Raw genomic sequence first — 20,059 nt, 5'->3', positions numbered from 1 at the left:
CTGACGATTTATGTTTTAGTGCATTCACATCACGTGACATCGATTGACATCAGTTAATTATTCATGCTTAGCAGCGCATCGGTTTACCGGTTCATTTTTGTTTGTACCTTTATTCAACAAAATCTTAATTTTAACTTTAATTATTGTCATAAATACAACATTGAATTACTGCAGTGATATTCATAGCCACATACATCTACTTTTTACTGCAGCGAGAATTGCAAAGAAATAATTCATATTGTTTAGAAGCCTATTTATACTTGGGTCACGACGATCCTTTTCCGAATCTGTCTGTAAACTTGTATTTTGTTATCAGGTTTCATTTATAAATTTAAATAAATGTTTGTCTCTTACTATCATTTGAATTCCTAAATACATTTTACTAGAAATTTTCCGTTTTCCATAGTCTATGGTGTACGTGAGAGCACAGTCCCTCAACACCTTGAGGGACTGTGGTGAGAGATACTCCAATGGTGCATTCTCTCGTTCGGGTATATATTTTCATTTCATCTTTGTGGTAGAGTGTCCCACAATTCTTTGCGCGAACAGGCGTCCGTAGAACACTGTCCAAAATAATGAGGGCGCAATACACTGGTTGGACGTTATCATTATGGGCTGAGTTGGAACCGTCGTCACTAACAAATTAAACACTACGTTTTTAGTACGTACAGAATAGTAAAATAACAAATATCTATATTACTGGTGGAAATAAAATAATAATCGAACATGATTAAACTGTGAAATGTCGAATTTCGCAATCGCACACCCCTACTAACAAAATGCTATACGCTAACGTGACTGAAGTGATGAGCCCTTTTGAAATCAGTTACGTAATTGTTGCATTAATCCAGGAACAAGATGTCCCATTTCCATCGTAGTTGTCAATTGTCTGACGTTCAGCGTTCAGGCTGATCTTCACCAAGTCAAAGTTTATTCGGAAGTTTTGATAGATCTCGCCCACAGTCTTCAAGCATCTCGGATCACCAACATTATGCGATCTTTTGTTACAACAGTAAATCGTTTGCGCAAGGAAGTCATGGCTACATCAAAACAGACAGAAAAAAGCGTGCTATTTTAAAAACCGACACCATGTCACCACAAGAGAATGATATCAACCCTTTTAGAAGTTCTGAAAATCAACGTGTCCGGATTGACCCTGCAGTATTTGTGTAAGTTGTGCTTAACTTTCAGTCGATGTAGCGTGTCTAGCTGTGTCATTTCAAACACGCATAGAAAAGTCACTGTTCAATTTTTCACACTTAGTTCAAACCATTTCATTGTAACTATTATAACTTGTATTCAGTGGATCGATTTTGATTACAGCCTGTAAATCACTATATACGCAATTTTATTTTATGTGTCAGAAAAAAACGTAAGTATGCGAAAGTCGAAAATTGATGTCCGATCTAATTAATTGACCTCTTCACCCAAATTACTAGTAATTCATGTTTGCCTGGTTATACCATATGATGTCCGTTGTTCCATGCTTTTGTCTGATCTTTCATTGTTTTCAAAGGGCTCTACTCAAATTGACAAAGGGCTCAGGCTGTTCAGCAATTAACCGATACAGGCTAGTGTAAAGTGGGCGTTAGACTTGCATACAGTCTCTTGTTTTAATGTTTTATTAAATAAAATATGGTAGTGTATAAATGGCGATAGCGGTAACCCAATTTTCATGGTAACCCGGCTCTCGCCATTTACACGCTCCCACTACCAACGAAGGAGCTACGACGCGATCCTCGAAACGTTGCCTGAACCAATCACAAACAAGAACAGACAATGAATTTTCGGATTAACACCTCTGTTTCCCCCCAAGCTGACCAACGTTTCCCCACACTAACAACAAAATCTTTTGTCTTCTACTGACTTCTTGTAAGCAAGTGTGGGTGAATGTAGTCATATAGCACTAATACATCATACCAACTTGCATTTTAACAACAGTTTTATGTTGCATAATATTTGAGGCAAACATTTGAAATCACGGGATATGACCATTGCAATTAATTTTTTTCACGCTGTCTTATTTATATTTTTTTTTATTTTTTCTTAAATGTGTCAACGTTTGTTCCAGCTACAGCTCGCGTGCATTTTTTATTCTTGGTGATTGGCTTGCGTTTGCTTAACAAATATTTCACCCCTATAATTTTAAATATAAAATACATAAGTTATTACTACAATTATTAGCACGTTTTGATTTTGAGCGTGAGGTAGGTTTGAATCTCATTGCCCACTGTTGAGTCGGTAATATATTGAGTAAAAACTGTCCAGGTCACCAAACATTATAATACAACATCTTTTCCTATTCAAATTTGCTTGACAAATCTCAATTAAACTGTTACATATTCTATTTTAGGTACTGTTACCAGAAAATGACAGAGAAATACGAGAGTGTTTTTATACAGCTTGGAAAAAACAAATAAAGAACCAAGGAGGAGATGAGTAAGTGTAAATTTATAGTTTTTATAATTTTGAATTCGTTTTATTCAAGCTTGTTAAAATAGCAGTAATAATAAATATAGTGTTAGTTATAAATAACATTTCTATCATTGCAGCTGACGGAATGTCGGGAAAAGAAGTTAAAGAGGAAGAACAAGAGATGTGGGAGATGGTGACGAAAGTTGTGGACATTATGATGTCAGATGAGGAAGACGGCGAAGAAGATCGGAAAGGAATGTTCATTGTGAGGTCTCCGACATTCAGGTCATGGCACTGAACGACTTGATTTTGAATTAAGACAACCGAGTGGCAAGGAGGCAACCGATCCGCATGCTCCAGAAATAAGTAGGACCACCATGTACCTGTCAAACCCCACGTGATTGCCCTAAGTTTTGATGACCAGCGTGATTTTTTTTCTGATTCCTACCCAAACCCAAACCCTTTCAATATTTTTAGCTTATAACTGGAATTTTATTTCTTTTGTTTCATTGAATTTATAAATTACTTGACTTTAAATGCATTAATTGTTGAATTTCGTTATTTCTGTTAAAGAAGTCCACTAAATGAACTTATTTTTCACCTTCAATTAAATTGGAATTAAGACCCCATTTATTTATGTATGTCGAGGAAGATTTGTGTACTTGTAAGTGTGTGTATTGTTATTACAAATAAATACTAAATCACTTGAATCACAAATGTATGTCTTTTATTCCCACCTTTGCAATTACCCAAAAACAACTCCTCAATATTAATTAACACGAAATTGCATTAGTTGCAATGTGTTATCGTTGACCGTAGATCTACTGTAAACGTTATTTCCGATTATGAACTGTTCACGTTTCCCTGATCATACTTGTGTTGAACATCGAGTGGCCAAATATGTCATTGTGAATCACCTCCCACGTTTAATTTCCTGTGGTATGCGATCTAGTCTGATGCAAGTCACGGGAGAACAGTCACTTGTAACTTACAGATAAAGAAAGGGTTAATGCCTCGTTGCTGGTCCTGTGTTCATAAAAAAAACAACGTCTGATCACTGGGATGGCCATGGGTGTGGCAATAACCATTTCTTTATCTTTACGAGTATATGACTGTAACAGGTATTGTTATAAACAAAATACTAGTACCTAGAAAAATTACAAGCACGTGCGGCGCCCAAGAACCAAATTATTACGTGAATGATTAACCGGAAATGAAGCATGACCTAAAATATGTGACCTGTATGCAAATGTTCCTGAAAAATCAGCCAATAGCATGCGCTTTAAATATGCCGAGTATACGCAAAATATACGTAGATCTACGCCGATGTTAATTGTGTGCACTGGTTTATTGCGTGACCGTATACGCTACGTATACGTAGGAATACGTTAGACAGCATTGTTCTGCATTAGGTGTACGTTAATGTGCGTACTGTATACTTCCGGTCTGCGTAAATATACTGCTGTGTATATTTACGTATCAGTATGTTCCGAATGTGTGAATATACGTTGCGTATTCCCCGTACATACGTTGAATGCACGTGTGCGCCGACCAACGTATATCTTCGAATATCGGGAATATACGCGTGCGAATACGCTAATGTACCCGCCGTATACCAACGATTTTTCCCAGTGTTTATTCTTTCGTTTATTGCACTTTCAATTTCTTGATCAAAATATGGTTTAGCATTACCGGTACTTGATGTAATTTTTTTGCCTATAACCTCACGACATGTTTCAATTGTATTTTTTGACCACTGGTTCCAAACTTCATCACATGCTGATTGTTTATTTGTTTTTAAAGTTGCCAAACGCACAGTATCATCAAAAGATGATAACTTGGTGGTTAAAACATTTTGAAATTTATTCCAATCAGTGTTTTTGTTTATATCCCATTTTTGTTTTTTATTTATTTTGTGGTCTCGTTTTAAATTTGGAATGTTTAGAGTGGCATACATAATACTATCGTCACTACCGATATCAATGATTCTATCCTCATCTACAAACAGCTCTGTTACATTATACTTAAAGCTGTTATTTGTTAACGTATAATCTATGATCGAGTGTTGTGTCATTCTCAAACAACCCGACTCCCGGAAGCCTCCAACGGCGCGGTCCATGTCCATTTACCAATGCTAATATCACTATTATTGAACAATGAAAGATCAACATTATTTATTAATGAAATTATTTTTTTACCATTATTATTTACAGTTTTATCACCTGAAATATTCCCAATTCTACCGTTAAAATCCCCTAGCAATAAATACTGATCATTTGATCCTTCTAAATTCATGGTACAGTTCATCAACCCCATCCTTGTTTGTATTTTCTAGGGGAACATATACCACACATAAACTCAATGTTTGCCCTTCACCTACTTTTAATCTGATCCATAATCTTTCTATATCATCATCATGTGATGTAATACACGCATTCTTTTTTTGTAGATGATAGCATTGATGTCATTCTACCAATTCAAGGAGAGAGAAGCAATTATATATTCAAAGATAACACCATTATAATTGATTTAGCAAATCTGGTCGCGCATACTGATATAAAAAGTGATACTGATCTATTGTGAGTGAATTACAAAATATTACGTAATAATATTATGTTGAATATTATAATAAATGAATAATTGGCATTTAATGATGGAAGCAACTATTAAACATTATTTGTTAATTTTGATCTGTTATAGGCAATATATCATAGTTGTAGAAGAGATTAAACTGAAGAAAAAACGTGGTATAGCAAACAATCAATATATCATAGCAGCATTTCTTCTGAATGAAATCCCTAATCAACTTACAGTGGGTGATGGAGCAGAATATAATGGTTATATAAATACACCATTAACACCGGGACAACAATATACCATATACGACGGATTAGCAGTGTATACTACTGGAGTAAGACATTGAAACACATATTATCGTACTATACTAAAATATATACTATGTTGTCAAGTAGCCTAGCTAAAGTTCAATGTGAATATTTCAAAATGGTAAATGAATTATGAATATCCAACCTGTGAAATATGTTAGGGCATTGGAGAAACGTAATACATGGAATGATAATGTTAAAATGCGGTGGTCGTCACGCCGCGCCGTGTTCAATTTGGGACTCATAGCGACGTACACAACGCGTGTAATATATATTTTTTGTTACATGAAATTAGAATATGCGCTACGTGACGACCGCCAGCCTTCACCAATTTAGACTAATTGCTGTTTTTAATTACAGAATCAGAGTGTTGTGTTGCGAGAGACGGGGCTGGCGATGTTCACTGGTAAAGCCTAAAATATCTTGTTTTAGTAAAAGTAGCGCCTGAATTTAATGCCATTATTACTATAGTTTGTACAAATCATTTTTACGACTGTTGAGAAAACAATCGTAAACGTTAACCCTGCTGATTTCTTTTAGTTGGCAGTGTTAATGACAGAGCTAATCCTCTACCAATACTAGTAGGATTGGTTGTGGCAGTTGTGATTGTGATGGTCATTGTCGTGGTTATAGTTATTGTACGCCGACGGAATACACTCAATAAACGTGATCACCGGCAAGTACATGTATTAATATTGATTTATATTTTATGTACAAATAGACGTATTGATTTAGATGAAACTCTGCAAATGGTGTCGTTTATTCAGTTATTGTTTGAACTGATCTCACCACTACAGTAAAATATTAAATTAAAGTCTCATTAACGTGCTATCTAAATCAGTTTATTACGTCGTTTTTTTCAACAATTTCACTGCATTTTCTTGTGGCAGAGATGAGTGTGATTATGACAATCCTGGAAAATCCGTTGACTCAGAAGAAATGAAAGGTAATACTTAATCCTCATATTCTGATAAAGTCGTGCTAATAAGTCATATTCCGCTCACTGCGAGATCTCGCGTGGTCAAGCTTGACGTCTTAAGTAACAAGTCGCGATCACGTGACACGGGTCAAGCTTACCGCTTCCAGTCGTATTCGTTCACAACAATATCGACTGTACAAAGGCGCTTCAGTGGGAGTTAAACGGTGCTCTTGCGGTGAATGCAAAAGTGATTCTTGATTTCATCTAAAATATTTTACGATTGATGTGTTTTTACTCGTTTCCCGAAACCAAAAACACAACTTGAGAAATGTGATCTGTGGATCAGTGTCTGTTCTCGTGTCGATGACTTTGAAAGACACCGGATCACGCAAGACACTAACAGTACTCTACCGCGTTAGCGCCAGTGTCCTCAACTCAGTAAATCGTGATTCTTTAGGGGTAGGCGATTATCCGAGCCCCCGCTCATAAAATTTTAATTCACCAAGCGACAAAATGAAGGGATATTACGTCTGTGAGGGAAATTTAATTACCAAATTATGTTCGTCTTTATTGAATGAAGAAACATAAATGGTCCCAAAAATATGCACATTTTTGTAAAATATCAATTAAGTACCACCCAAATTTACGAGGTTGAAATTGTTAAACTCTATTGGAACACAGTCGTGGTCAAAAATCTCCACATTATCTTCATTTTCGAATGTTTTGGATCGTACGCAAACTTTCCGCCATAATGTTTTCTTGCACGATTTGAGCTGCAGCAACGTCCTTTTGACCTATAGGTCATGTTTATCATTGACCAATCAAAATGATGTGTTGTACCGAAGCAGTTCTTCGGAAATTCCTGAAGAATTTCTAGTAACGCAATGCGAAAGTGAATTGTCGATGTCGAAGTATTATTTGTTGGAATTGATTTCTGCGAATAAACGTCATATTTTTAAAAAAAAAACAAACTGTTAACTAGCAATTTTTGCTAGTTTAAACTGAATATGACATTTACCGAATTTTTTATTAACAGGTCATTGACGAAGCGTAGTTTAACGCGGTCTACATTGTACACATTCGCAACATATTCACAACGGTCGATATCCACGCTGTATCATATAAAAACAATTACCAATATTCGTTAAACAATGATCAAAGACAAAGTTTTATGATTAAACAATAAAATTGGGGGCATTTTAAAGAAATTGGTGTGGGGGGACTTAGCCAAGCATGGGCGTGTGTTTACTGCACTTTATTGGATGCAATGGTCTGACATTGTCTCATCTAGACCCGATACCAGCCACTGCAAGGGGTGTTGAATTCGATATTGAAAAATCAAATTTACGTATAAGGCTCTTGAGCTCATATAAACGCAAAAAGAACGATAAAACAAATGAATTGCAAGTGTCAAAATTAAGACAACGAACAACGCACAACGTTATGCTGGGACGCCAATTAAAAAAAATGATATGTGTCACGTGGCTGGCAACCGTTGTCATGATATCTCGCAGTGCGCGGAATATACACTATATTTGAAGAATGGGCAGTTGGGAGGACAAAGCTACTTTGCATTTCATTTATTTATAAACTCTCAAAACTCACAGTCGGATTCGATAAGTGCTTCTCAGCAGCCTATAGCCTAGAATACCGGAAACGAGCAGCTAATATTAGTTTAATATGAATTATGTTGGGTTGACCGTTCATTGTTAAATGATTGTCTATAATATAAAGATTCAATTTTAAATATTATGAATAAATAATATCATGTTTTATTCAAGTCATCAAACATGCTTTGATTGGCTTCATTCAGGGAATGTCACACGTCGATTTGCCTTCACGGGAGTCGCCCACAGTTAAGTAATTTTATGGGAATTGAAGTAATTTTGTTGGCGACTCAAAATTCAATAAATAGATTCATGCTATTGACCACTTGACCAGTCAATGTGTTTTATATAAGTCGGCTTTCAACAATATAATTAGTTTTATTTTTTTAGTTTATGAAGATATTTCATCTTTGGAAGATAAAAGATATCAAACCTTGGGAAAAGTCCAAGAAATCAACTACCAGAATTCTACAGATAATAAGACGGAGTGAGTACAATTTATGCACTGTAACATTTGTTTATATCCACAGTTCAATAGACGTATTATTTGAAAGTTGCTCTGATATCCATGTTTCATTTCAAATTATTTTAATTTTCGTTTCAGAACTGAGGCTGAATACGAATTACCTGACAATGAGCGGGACTGAGTTAAGAATAATATTGAGTAGACTAAGAGGTAAATATGAATTGATTTGATATTAAGCTACTATGATAATCAACCACTCATGTCCTATCTGTCATTCATTGCATGCATAATAATCATCAACTTAGCATTATGTAAAAGTTTACTAATATTTTAAAAAATGGATTTTATTTCAGTAACGCTTGAGATATTTGACAGAAGAAACAGATAACCACGAAGACACAAACATGTATTTTGTGCAATTTTCTATATTGTTTTTCACACTATATATGCGGTAATGATGTTACAATTAGTTTCACATACTGTTGCATTATATAAACGGATATTAATTAATATTTCTACATTATAATGATACGTATATAATTAATATGTTGGGTTCAAGGAGAATGATTGGGCGATGTTCAGATCAATGTCAATGTAAAGTTTATCGAAATGAGCTGTACTGAATAAAATCGTTAAATCATGGTATTATTACTCGTCTTTGATTTTGTAACTAGTAGGTTACCGGATATAGTTTGTTGGCCCACTTGAATTAGAAATGATATGTAAGACTACTCTGTTCAATGCTCGGTGGCATTGCATATACGCGAAGTTAGTTTTACGTATTTGATTGTAATGTTCAATAGACACACAAAATATCATATATTTGATTGGTTGATTATAGCAAATTAAACAATACGTAGGCATGTACTTGTGTTTCTTTCGTTTGCTATATGTTGCATATGGATTTGATATAGAAGCATATTACTGCTTATTTCCGACTGAAAATAAATGTTAGCAATTTGAGACAAAAGAAATATAGAGTAAATATATCACATTTGTCGTTTTAACATAGTGGCCAAAGACTGACTAAGTCCAACGACATAACAGTTATGTAATCAATAATATACTACATATATAGAAATAATTTTATACGTAGAAACAACAATGACGCTACAAAGGATATATAATTACAGTGTCGGAAAACACATAACACAAGAGCCGAGGGAATCAGGAGGAATGAAAGTTGGTCATCAAAATGGTTAAGGACAAACAGTGAAACCTGATTAATTCAGTCTCATAGCTCAAACGTAGCAAACATGATTTCTGACTTAGGTTGGGTGATTTTAGTTTTTTTTTTTTAAATGGCGGGATATTGCAGGTTATTACGGTTTATTGTTTTGTGTTTGTGTTTGGGTTAATACAAATGTTCATGTTAGGCGAGGCAGTGTAAATGACAATGGTTATATAGTCATTGTCTGGTAGTACAGATAATTGTTATACATAACGTATATGTAGACGTCGCCTTTAACTTTTTTAAGTAATCAAGAACATTATTTCTCCTGATAGTTTCCCTAGTTCCTCGGGAATAATGAATTGGTTGTATAAAATGTACATTTACATACGTGATTCCATAACCATGTTTATACGGTAAATATAACGTGTGATTGTAGTAACATTGTTCAGGTGCATTTAATTTAGCAGATTTTACTTTTCAGTAAAAATAGCCAAATTAAAAACCAGTGAACAACTAATACAATTATTGTAAACAAGCACACAAGAGAGTAAATTATGTTAAATACAAATCTGCAATAAGAAAGTTTCTTTGTATGAAATTGGATGTATGACGTCATGTTATCAAATTTCGACGAAATATTAAAATTCTGTTGTAATTACATAGTTTTGTAAAAGTCATATTATATCATAATTTATATGTTAGATAAAACAATAATCTTGACCTGGGCAAACCGAGCCAACGACCTTATATTGAGCATCAATCTGATTGAAATAAGATCCTGGTTTGGGCTTTTTTTTTTTTTTTTTTTTTTAAATAATATCATATATATTTTTGTCATATATTCTATTATTTTTTTTTTTTCAAAATTTATTTGCTGGTATTTTTGTTAAGTTTTGGTAATCGCGAAAGCCCACAAGGATCTGACCAACTACCTATACAAATCGCGTTCAAGTACCTCTCCGCTGACGGGATTAGTCAACCAATCACAGAGCGCCTTACGAAAACATGGTGATGTACTTTGCGCGTGCGCATGAAGTGGTCACAAAAAAAATGAAAAAAATGGCGGCGCTTACCGGCCAATCGAGCGAGAAACTCGAACAAATAATTGACCATGAGGTGAGTATTTGATGAATATGACATGTTTCCTATTATGATTGAACTATGTCGGGTATTGGTGGCCGTTTAGTCAAGTAACAATATTTATATACGCGAAAATGCGTACTTGTGTGGATATAAATGAAAACACGAGTGTTATTCACAGGCGCTCGGAACGTTTCTTGGATAATAAAAAATGACATAAAGTAGAATCGACATAATTAGTCAGTCGCCTACCACTCATGTTAGTCACATTAGCAAGGATACAAGGAGGTTGTGTTTTAATATTGTCGCCTCCTGTCTCATTAATGAAAGACCAAGTCACAGTCCCTCTATCCTCTACTGTCACTGGAAATTGTTTAATTTGACTGGTTCATCTCATTTCGAAATCTATACTTCCTGTTATTATTTTAATATCTTGGTGATTAGTTTCTAAATGATTGATTAATAGGTAATTCTTCCAGATAGACAGTTTGACTTTGTTGGGATTTAGTGCAAAAATGGCCAGAGATATCCAGATTAATAGAAAGTTGCCAACCTATATATATGGTACCCCAGGGGAACAAAGCACACCTTCATAGACATGCTACATCAACATCATGGTGATAAGATTGTATTATTGGTAGTTGATGAAGTTCATACTATTCAAAAGTGGTAAGTATATTGCTTGCATGCTTGCTTGTAATATTTGTATGCATGTTATTTCCATAATTGACACTTGAGACATTTTGAGTCAATCTGTAATTCTAAACCACTTACTGCATCATGGGAAAGAACTTCCATTGTATATATAATCTAGAAACTGACTAAATTCTTATGTAAATTTTATGAAATTTTTCAACAATATTAGGATTTGTATAACTATATTAATATACAATTTTTTCATCCTATGTCAGAGATTTTTTTGAGAAGCAAGTGACAAAAAACAAAAACATTATTACCATATACATGTACCACATTTTGGACTCTTGTAATCTCGATTTTATTTATTTTATTTTGAGTATCCTGATGGCCCAGTACCAATAATGATAAAACTATGACAAACATGACATAATCTTGAATTCAACATGAATCTTTTTAACATCTAAATTTAGCATATTTTTTTTGATCAATTTAACAGGGGTGAAAAATCTGAAGCAAGTAACAAAAGCAGACGAAAGGCACAAGGAGGAGCATTCCGAACTAGAGAACTGAGATAGTTTTGGCATTAACAGCAACAGCATCAAAATGTCTGCAAAATCAGATTAAGAAAAAATTTAATTATGCAGACTGCAAAGTTGTAAATGTTTGCCCAAACAGAGATAATATCAGACTATCTGTTTTGAAGATTCAACGAGATATCCCATCATCATTTTATTGAATGGTCGACAAGCTACGAGAAGATCTACATGAATCCCAAAGGACAATAGTATACTGTTCATCTATTGATGCAACAGAAACACTTTATTATTTTTTTTAAGGTGGAATACCCTCAATCACAGCGAGACGGATAATACAGTCCAGGAATCGCACTTAAAAGAGTTTACTAAATTATCTACTTCTAATTTTGAGATTATTTTTTTGTACATCAGCTCTTGGGCATTGACATGAAATCAATATACCATGTACTTCACTATGGGCCATCATTTGATCTCGAGAGCTATATACAAGAATCTGGCACAGTTGGAAGAGATGGTAAACCATCTCATGCCGCGTTATTTTATCACGGTGGAATGTTACGCGACATTTGTCCAGAACTAAAAAGTTATGTCAAAAATGATACTCTTTGTAGGAGAGTTAAATTATTTGAAGATTTTACATCCAGTAAAGACTTAACAGTTTTAAAAAACAAGGAATCACATCACAACTGCTGTGATATATGTGAACGGAACTGTTCTTGTAGTAATTGCGACTCTCATGCAAACTGTGTAGAAAAATATATGGTTCATTTTTGTGCCAATACAGAGAGTGATGAGTCACGTGCAGTTTAGAATCGGATGCTGTGTTGGCAGATTCATTACAGTCTTCATGTTCTAATGAAAGTTTGGAAGCAGACCAAACTGAATAAATCATTGTACACGTACATATCACTTTGTTGATCATGTATGCATTTAAAATCAGAGTAAAAAAAAACAGATCATTAATGTAAATAAATAATTGTTTATTACAAATTATATGATTCATTTTTGGCTCAAGTGTGAGTTTAAGGTGTGTTCCAGAAAATTATTTCGTGAACAAGTCAAAGGATTTGCACCAAATTTGATAGGGATAGTATACATTGATGTATCTACATGGCATTACTGTTGGGGATAATTTACTCGTGCAAATTATTTTTAAATCATGAACACCTCCAATTTGTATTCTGAGCTTTTACAAGCTTGTCATTAAAACCCATACAAATCACATATGGATGATAACCAAAATAACAAAGCCTTTTATTTCTATAGCGCTAAATGTGACATACAAAAAAGAATTAAAATTACAAGCAGATATAACAGCTATAGAAAAGGGCAACAAGAAGCATTACCACCTGTATACATTGTGATTATAGGGGATGTGATGATTTTGGCATGGCAAGGTTCTGGTAAATAATATAAGGGGGAAATAATTGACAAAATAAGTTAAACATTAAATAGATACAAAGTTACTGCATTTTTTGGATATTGTATTTATCTAACAGACTCTTTACATAGAGATATTTAAATTTTGTTTGACTATTGCAATATTTAATATAATTTTTGATATTACTACCGGTAGTATTCCAAAGTTTGACTCCATAACATGACATACACATTGAGTATATTTTATACAGAAATCTAAATGTTTTCTACTATGGCTGTGTACTTCAGGGGTATTTGTAAAGTACTTTAAGTTGTTTTCTGGGACTTTTTTATGATAAACATACATTACAAGCATGGTTCTTAATTCAATTAAATTTAATACATTTAGTTTATAAAATAATAGTTTTGTATGGCTAAAGTATCCCTCTTTTGTAACAATTCTTATAGCTTTTTTTGGAGTAAAAATAAACAAATTAGAGTAGTTTTATATGTATGTCCTCAGATTTCACAACAATACACAAGATGTGGCAATATAAGGGTTAAATACATACGAGTCTAACGATTTCATGAACGAAAATGGCCAGCAGCCAGAATCAAGGGGGATTCGCACAGAGTTCTGGGTAAATCAAGGAAATACTCGCTGTTACGGCACGCCTGATTGGCTAAAATGAGTATGCGCACTTGATTTACCCAGAACTCTGTGCGAATCCCCCTTGATTCTGGCTGCTGGCCATTTTCGTTCATGAAATCGTCGGATATGATCAGAAAACGCGGGATTTGTGCAGTTTTGAATAAAACCAAGTTAGCGATTATGAACAATGGTTATTAACGTAACACCTGATCCCCTCTAAAATTTTTGTTTCGCATTTTAAGGTAAGAAATCGACATTTGAAACCGACAGGGTGTCGATTTACTAGGTGCCGTGTTTCACAACCTGTTTATTTATATACGTATAGCGGATGATTTTTTTTTGAAAATTAGTATTTATTGATTTTTCAGCCCCCAAGTGACTGTGATGGCAGCTCAAAAAACAAGGCACGTGAATAGTTATCGATAGCGATAACTTACGTATTTGCACTGTTCAATGTAGCTTAGTATACGTCTTCTGAAAAAATACAGCAGAAAAACAAGTCCACCATTGTTCATGTGTTTGTTTGTTGTGTCGCTTCTCCTGCTCTAGAAAGTGATTTGTAACACGAGTTCTGATTGGTTTCTGATTCTACGAGACTTGAACGCGATTTGTATAGGTAGTTGGTCAGATCCTTGTGGGCTTTCGCGATTACCAAAACTTAAAAGAAATACTAGCAAATAAATTTTGAAAAAAAAATAATAGAATGTATGAACAAAATATTAATGATATTATTTTAACAAAAAAAAAAAAAAAAAAAGCCCAAACTAGGATCTTATTTTAATCAGATTGATTGAGCATATGTGTCGTTTATGTCAAAATTGATGTTTTATTCATTTAATCTCGAACTCATATAAACTTGCTGCTGCTAAATCTATGAACAAAATATTTATTATAGATTGAATGATGACGACATAATTACGTCACATACTCATGGAATATTAATATCATATTACATTTTCAATGGGGCTAAACATAAAATAGATAAAATAATGAATGAGCCTATCCAGCTTGTATACCAAGTTTGATCGTTTGATCCCCAGTGTCACGATCTCACCTGAATTTCACGCAAGACTAGTCTAAGGTAAACCATGAATAACAAAGATGTTAATGTGACCTTTTCAATAATAATATGAGTAATCATAAGTAAATATATTATTACTACTCATAATAAGAATAGGGATACAGATATAAATATGAGTCAATGTAATACTGATGAGGGATACAGTTATTATAAGTCATCAGTCATAAAAAAAACTCAGAGGCGTTCAAATGCAGCTAAATTCGTGCAAATGTTGATAACTGCCACCAACTACCACTGTCGCTATTAAATGTGTACACTCGGATTCATAACGATGTATATGATTTAAGTGTCCCAAGTTAAAAGTGATTGTAAATATCAGTTAAGTCTTATCTATGTACTGGTAGTATGACGAGCAATGTTGCTATCATGTTCAGCAATCCGTGATATGTTGAAGTATATGACTTTTGAATGATAATGCTACTAAATTAATTTTCCCAGTCACCAAGTATCATAAATCTGAATTTAAGGATCATGTCAATAAATACATCAGCAAATAATAGGGTGTATATTCAGTTATTTGTTCAGTACACCCTTTCACAAGTCAATAATGTTGTCATCACTACACGTGCAACTATTACATCACTGTCTTCTCCTACAGATAATAATTATGTTGATTCTTGCATTCATTCCAGAGATTTATTGGCGTGTGAGATTTTACCTCAAGGAAACAATTTACAATGTGTCAATTCCCTATTAGCGACTCGTTATAGACTAGCACACTTACAATAGCGAATCTTGCTATTCACACTGCAACCACAATAAGTCAATTGACTGTGCTTGCTACTCAGTGATTGGTGTTTGCAACATCCACAAGTTCCATGGTAACCAACTCTGACAAACGTCATGCCATGTCAAATATTTAGTATTTTAATTTTTAGAATTCCTGACCAGTACAAAATCCTGTATCACACCTCCCTGGCGAAGGTGAAACTCCTCTAACGTTAACATAACCACCAGTACCACCAAATATACGTTCCAATCTTACACCATCAACATGTTGCATTGACACTCATTTAGCACCTGAGTCACCAGAAGCTGTCTCTCCATCATTCAACCCAACAATGACACCTTCTACTGACACAGCACCAAAGTCTTTGATTACAAATACACCACAAGAGGTACTGCCTGTTCCGGGAGTATGAACGACATGGATTTTTAAAACTTTATTCAGTTACGGTAACTGTGTCTGGTTGTAGTTCAAGCTTTGTATACAACAGGTATGAGTTCATACTAAGTCATGGGATATTTTCGCCTTTTTAATTGTATGCAGAGTCATACCCTTTAGCACCTGGTCATTACTAGTGATGATATGCATATGTGTTTTCCTGATTACTTGGGTCGTGTGACATTGTCTGTTTAGGAAAATATGCTATTCTCACTCGCATATATAACACACCTAATATCACCTAATAGTGATGCAAGTCGCTCGTCCACTATATTTCAGGGCACAATCGATTGGGGTCGGACACCTCTAAAGCAATCCGGATTCGCGTCTTTTGTGTACAGTGGGCAAATTTACTTTATAAGTACAGACAAATAACTCAAATATATAATATCGTTTCAAAATATTTAATACGACATTATGATAAATATAATAAACCTATTCTAGTACATAGAAAATATAACAATAATTAGAAATCTATGTTACTGAGTCGATTCTTTATTTGGATTAAAATTTCTGGTCTCCTTACATAAATGGAAAATCGAGTACAGCTACCAATGTAAGATACTTTAATGGTAAATGTATTCAGTACCAGATGGCTGATACATATTTTGTGGAGTTTAAATACTCCCCGTAGAAGGCGCATAATGGATGAGTACCACAAATGCGACAACCTCTGAAGATGTCGGTAGAATACCGATACAAAAAGCGGGGTTATATAGCATATCTCATAGGTGACTCTACAATATCAGATAAAAATACAACACGACGTATAGAACAGGTATACAGGTACACCACTGCCGACCCAGTTACATATACAAATTGTGCACTACTTGTGTGTTGTATTACCAGCGGTATTGTTTAGATACTCACGCCACACAATATTGTCCTGATAGTCGAGCAGTAATCGAGTTCGCCAAAACTTTCGACAAAGAGTGCTTGAGTGGTTCGTCCTACGTGCTGAAATCAGTGAAATTATGGCTTGATTGGAATTAACTGAGGGTTTCTGGTGTTTTATTCAATACAACGTGTATGGCTCTCGACCAATAAGCCAAGCTGAATATGAGAGATGAGAACATTATTGCACTTCTTTATTGCATTGGACGACCGTTGTGTACCGAATAAAATGTACTATGTTACTAGGAAAGTAATGTTTTGTATGAAATGCAATAACTCTGGCTAGCAAATATAAAGTACGGTGTCTTGATTCGATTTACCATTATTTTTATTCAAGTGCATTTGCTGTCAATATCATTTCACATACTACTGGGTAAGGGTCAAACAAAAGATACCACGGATCACCTTTCTAATCGTTCCAGTATACGTCATGCTACATGACACGCGCTGCATTCATTGAAACACGTTTACCGCATATGTTCAAAAAGTAAAGTATTATTATTATCTACATACACAAGATGACCTACTTACTCTACATACCTATGTGAAAACAGAAAACCGCTCGTTTAACGTGTAATACTTCTTGACATAGTTGTGTTACAAATAATAATTACGCCGTGGTAATATTACGCGGAGTCATGCCCTGTAGCACCTGGTCATCATTAGTGATGATATGCATATGTGTTGTCCGATTCTCTGGCCCCGGCAAACAGTCATAACAATACTAGTTCGTGTAAAATAGTCTGTTTAGTAAAATATGTCCTTCATCACATATAAGACAAATTTAGTTCGGTATTGACAGCCAGAAAAAAAAGTACAGAAAAATGACTCATAAATATGACTAACCATAATGAACGAAAGCTTGGGTCTATTATTATTATTGTAGCGTTTTCAATACCAGTGGATTTGCTGCCAGTGAAAACCGGGAAAATTCAAGAGAAAACAGTTTCACAGTCAATGGCTGTGAATCTGAATAATTTAAAATGACTTTCTGGAAATTGTTTCCACAATCTCATATGGCAAACTAAGAAAGATGTGTGGTGTCGAATAGCATTGTATTGATCGCCCAAGCGAACGGCACACCATGACTGGTACGCCTTGCACTACGCTACGCTGGATCACCGCTGTTGACCGGCTGGATCGACTGGGCATAGCGGTTCGTACAGGGGGTACATGTACGTCGACGTATCGTTACCCCATCTTACGAGTGTTTTCAAACCATCATGGTAAATGTTATTTTCGAATTTAACGGAGGCCGGTAATTTCACGAATCCAAACTTTGAAACCAAACGAAATATACAGGCGGAGCGAGCAAACGAACATAGCTGGAAAGCTAGTGGGTGTTAGACAACCAACAGTGATTTTATTCTGACTGTATGAATAAAAAATCACCCAAGAACACGCAGTTGCTTGGATAAATCACCTTCGGTTAACCTCGCGATAGAACGACCTCTTCGGGAGCAGCATCAGTATCGGAATATAGAAGCGCGCGTACTAGATGGAACGCTTCAATGGAACGCGCTTTATCGTACAGACGACGGTGCCCTCACAAAATTGAATTCGATATTGAAATCCGCTGTTAATGGCAATGAAACATTTTATTTGATGCCGATGTTAGTATCAGATACTTGTTATCTAACAATTTTTCTTCTTTTTAAATAGTTTCTCCTTTATTCGTTTTCAAAAACAACATTGCATTCATATTCATTGCATGGGGCCTTGATGCTCAATGTTGGAATACATTATCGCGTATAAACTGTTGCTATGACGTCATAAAATACACTGATATTGATAATGATATATTATATTTAATACTATATATAATAATAAAAAACTTATCCCAGTACGTACGTAATACAACACATTATGTTACTGGATCGATCCTTTATCTGTATTACTATATTTCTTCTTAAAGAATTAAAAAATGGAGCCCAGCTACCAATGTGAGACATGGTGTTGATAAATGTATTTAGCACTAGATGCCACTAATACACATTATTGAAATTCAAATTCTCCACGTAGAGGGCACTATTTGTTTTTGAAATATTAGAGGTGAATTTATTGAACACCTTTGAACATGTAAATAAACAGAAGAGAATATTGTATTTATAATAACATGTGCAATACACAACCTGTCATCATTCAATTGTTCATTAATATTCTGACGTAATACAAATAGTTTGTCTGCTAATTTATGTACTGTAATTTTGTACTGAAATTTTGCTTATTTCGCTGACATTGACAATGCGCTCAATTAAAACCCAGTGAATATTTAAAATTTAGCATGGAACACATTATCAAAATGATAAAACCGTAAATTTAAAAACACTGAATATGCCTGAAATGGTAAATTTAAACAGTATTTGTTCAACAGTGTTGCTTATAATAGCATAAAATGCCGATCGCCTATCCAGTCTTCCTTTGAATAGAAAATTTAACATTTACATTTCGTGCGATGCTCACTGTTTGGTGCAGTTCTATTGCTGTTTAACAAATCGACCGTGTCTTTGCAATTATTTAATTGTCGGCCATAATAATGCTCCTAGAAACGCGCAACTCAGACACAACACGCGGGGTGAGAAAACCTTATTACGATAATAATATCTAACATGATGATTCTATTCCAAACGTGTGTCAATTTAATACAGCTCAACCTCGTATACATTGTTCATTAGATCATATATCACCTGAAAATGTCGGTCAAATATCTAAAACCGAATTATTGTTCCTCTCTTCGAAACACTTTCAAATACAATCTAAAAACTATGAAGTACTGTGACATCAGACAACAGGCGCTCTCGTAAAGATTGTGTCAGTGTTTTATTTTATTTTATTTTATTTATTTATTTATTTATTTATTTATTTATTTATTTATTTATTGTTTGTTTTCTTTTATTTATTTATTTATGTATATATTTATTCAATTTATTTTATAATTTTTGTTTTGACCTTTATGTATGGTTTTAACTTCATTTAAGTATAATGTCAAATTATGATTTATAGATATATCCAATATTGCAAAATGTATTGGCGTTATAACTGCACCTTACTATGTCTTTTAATCAGTTACTATCGTAAGATTCACTGACTTGTGGACTAATGTAAACAAAAAAAAACTGGGGCAAATGGCATGCTTCTAGACAGAAGTGCATTGTTACGCGGTTTGTGACACAACCATGTTCATACA

The 20,059-nt window shown here is 34.4% G+C and overlaps 2 long non-coding RNA genes across 2 annotated transcripts; both read left to right on the top strand.

Moving 5' to 3' along the window:
• Window positions 1-2,150: 2,150 nt before the first annotated feature.
• Window positions 2,151-3,132, top strand: LOC146739005 (uncharacterized). The gene is made up of 2 exons (XR_014930403.1): window positions 2,151-2,439; window positions 2,553-3,132. It is a non-coding gene; the product is annotated as an uncharacterized LOC146739005 (long non-coding RNA).
• Window positions 3,133-6,185: 3,053 nt separating this feature from the next.
• On the top strand, window positions 6,186-8,937 carry LOC146739004 (uncharacterized). Its single transcript, XR_014930589.1, has 4 exons — window positions 6,186-6,246; window positions 8,217-8,313; window positions 8,431-8,502; window positions 8,646-8,937. It is a non-coding gene; the product is annotated as an uncharacterized LOC146739004 (long non-coding RNA).
• The last annotated feature ends 11,122 nt before the right edge of the window (window positions 8,938-20,059 follow it).

This window comes from Saccoglossus kowalevskii, chromosome 9 (assembly GCF_978046115.1).
Source record: "Saccoglossus kowalevskii chromosome 9, keSacKowa6.1, whole genome shotgun sequence".
NCBI lineage: Eukaryota > Metazoa > Hemichordata > Enteropneusta > Harrimaniidae > Saccoglossus > Saccoglossus kowalevskii.
This window is presented reverse-complemented; position numbering and strand designations above follow the sequence as displayed.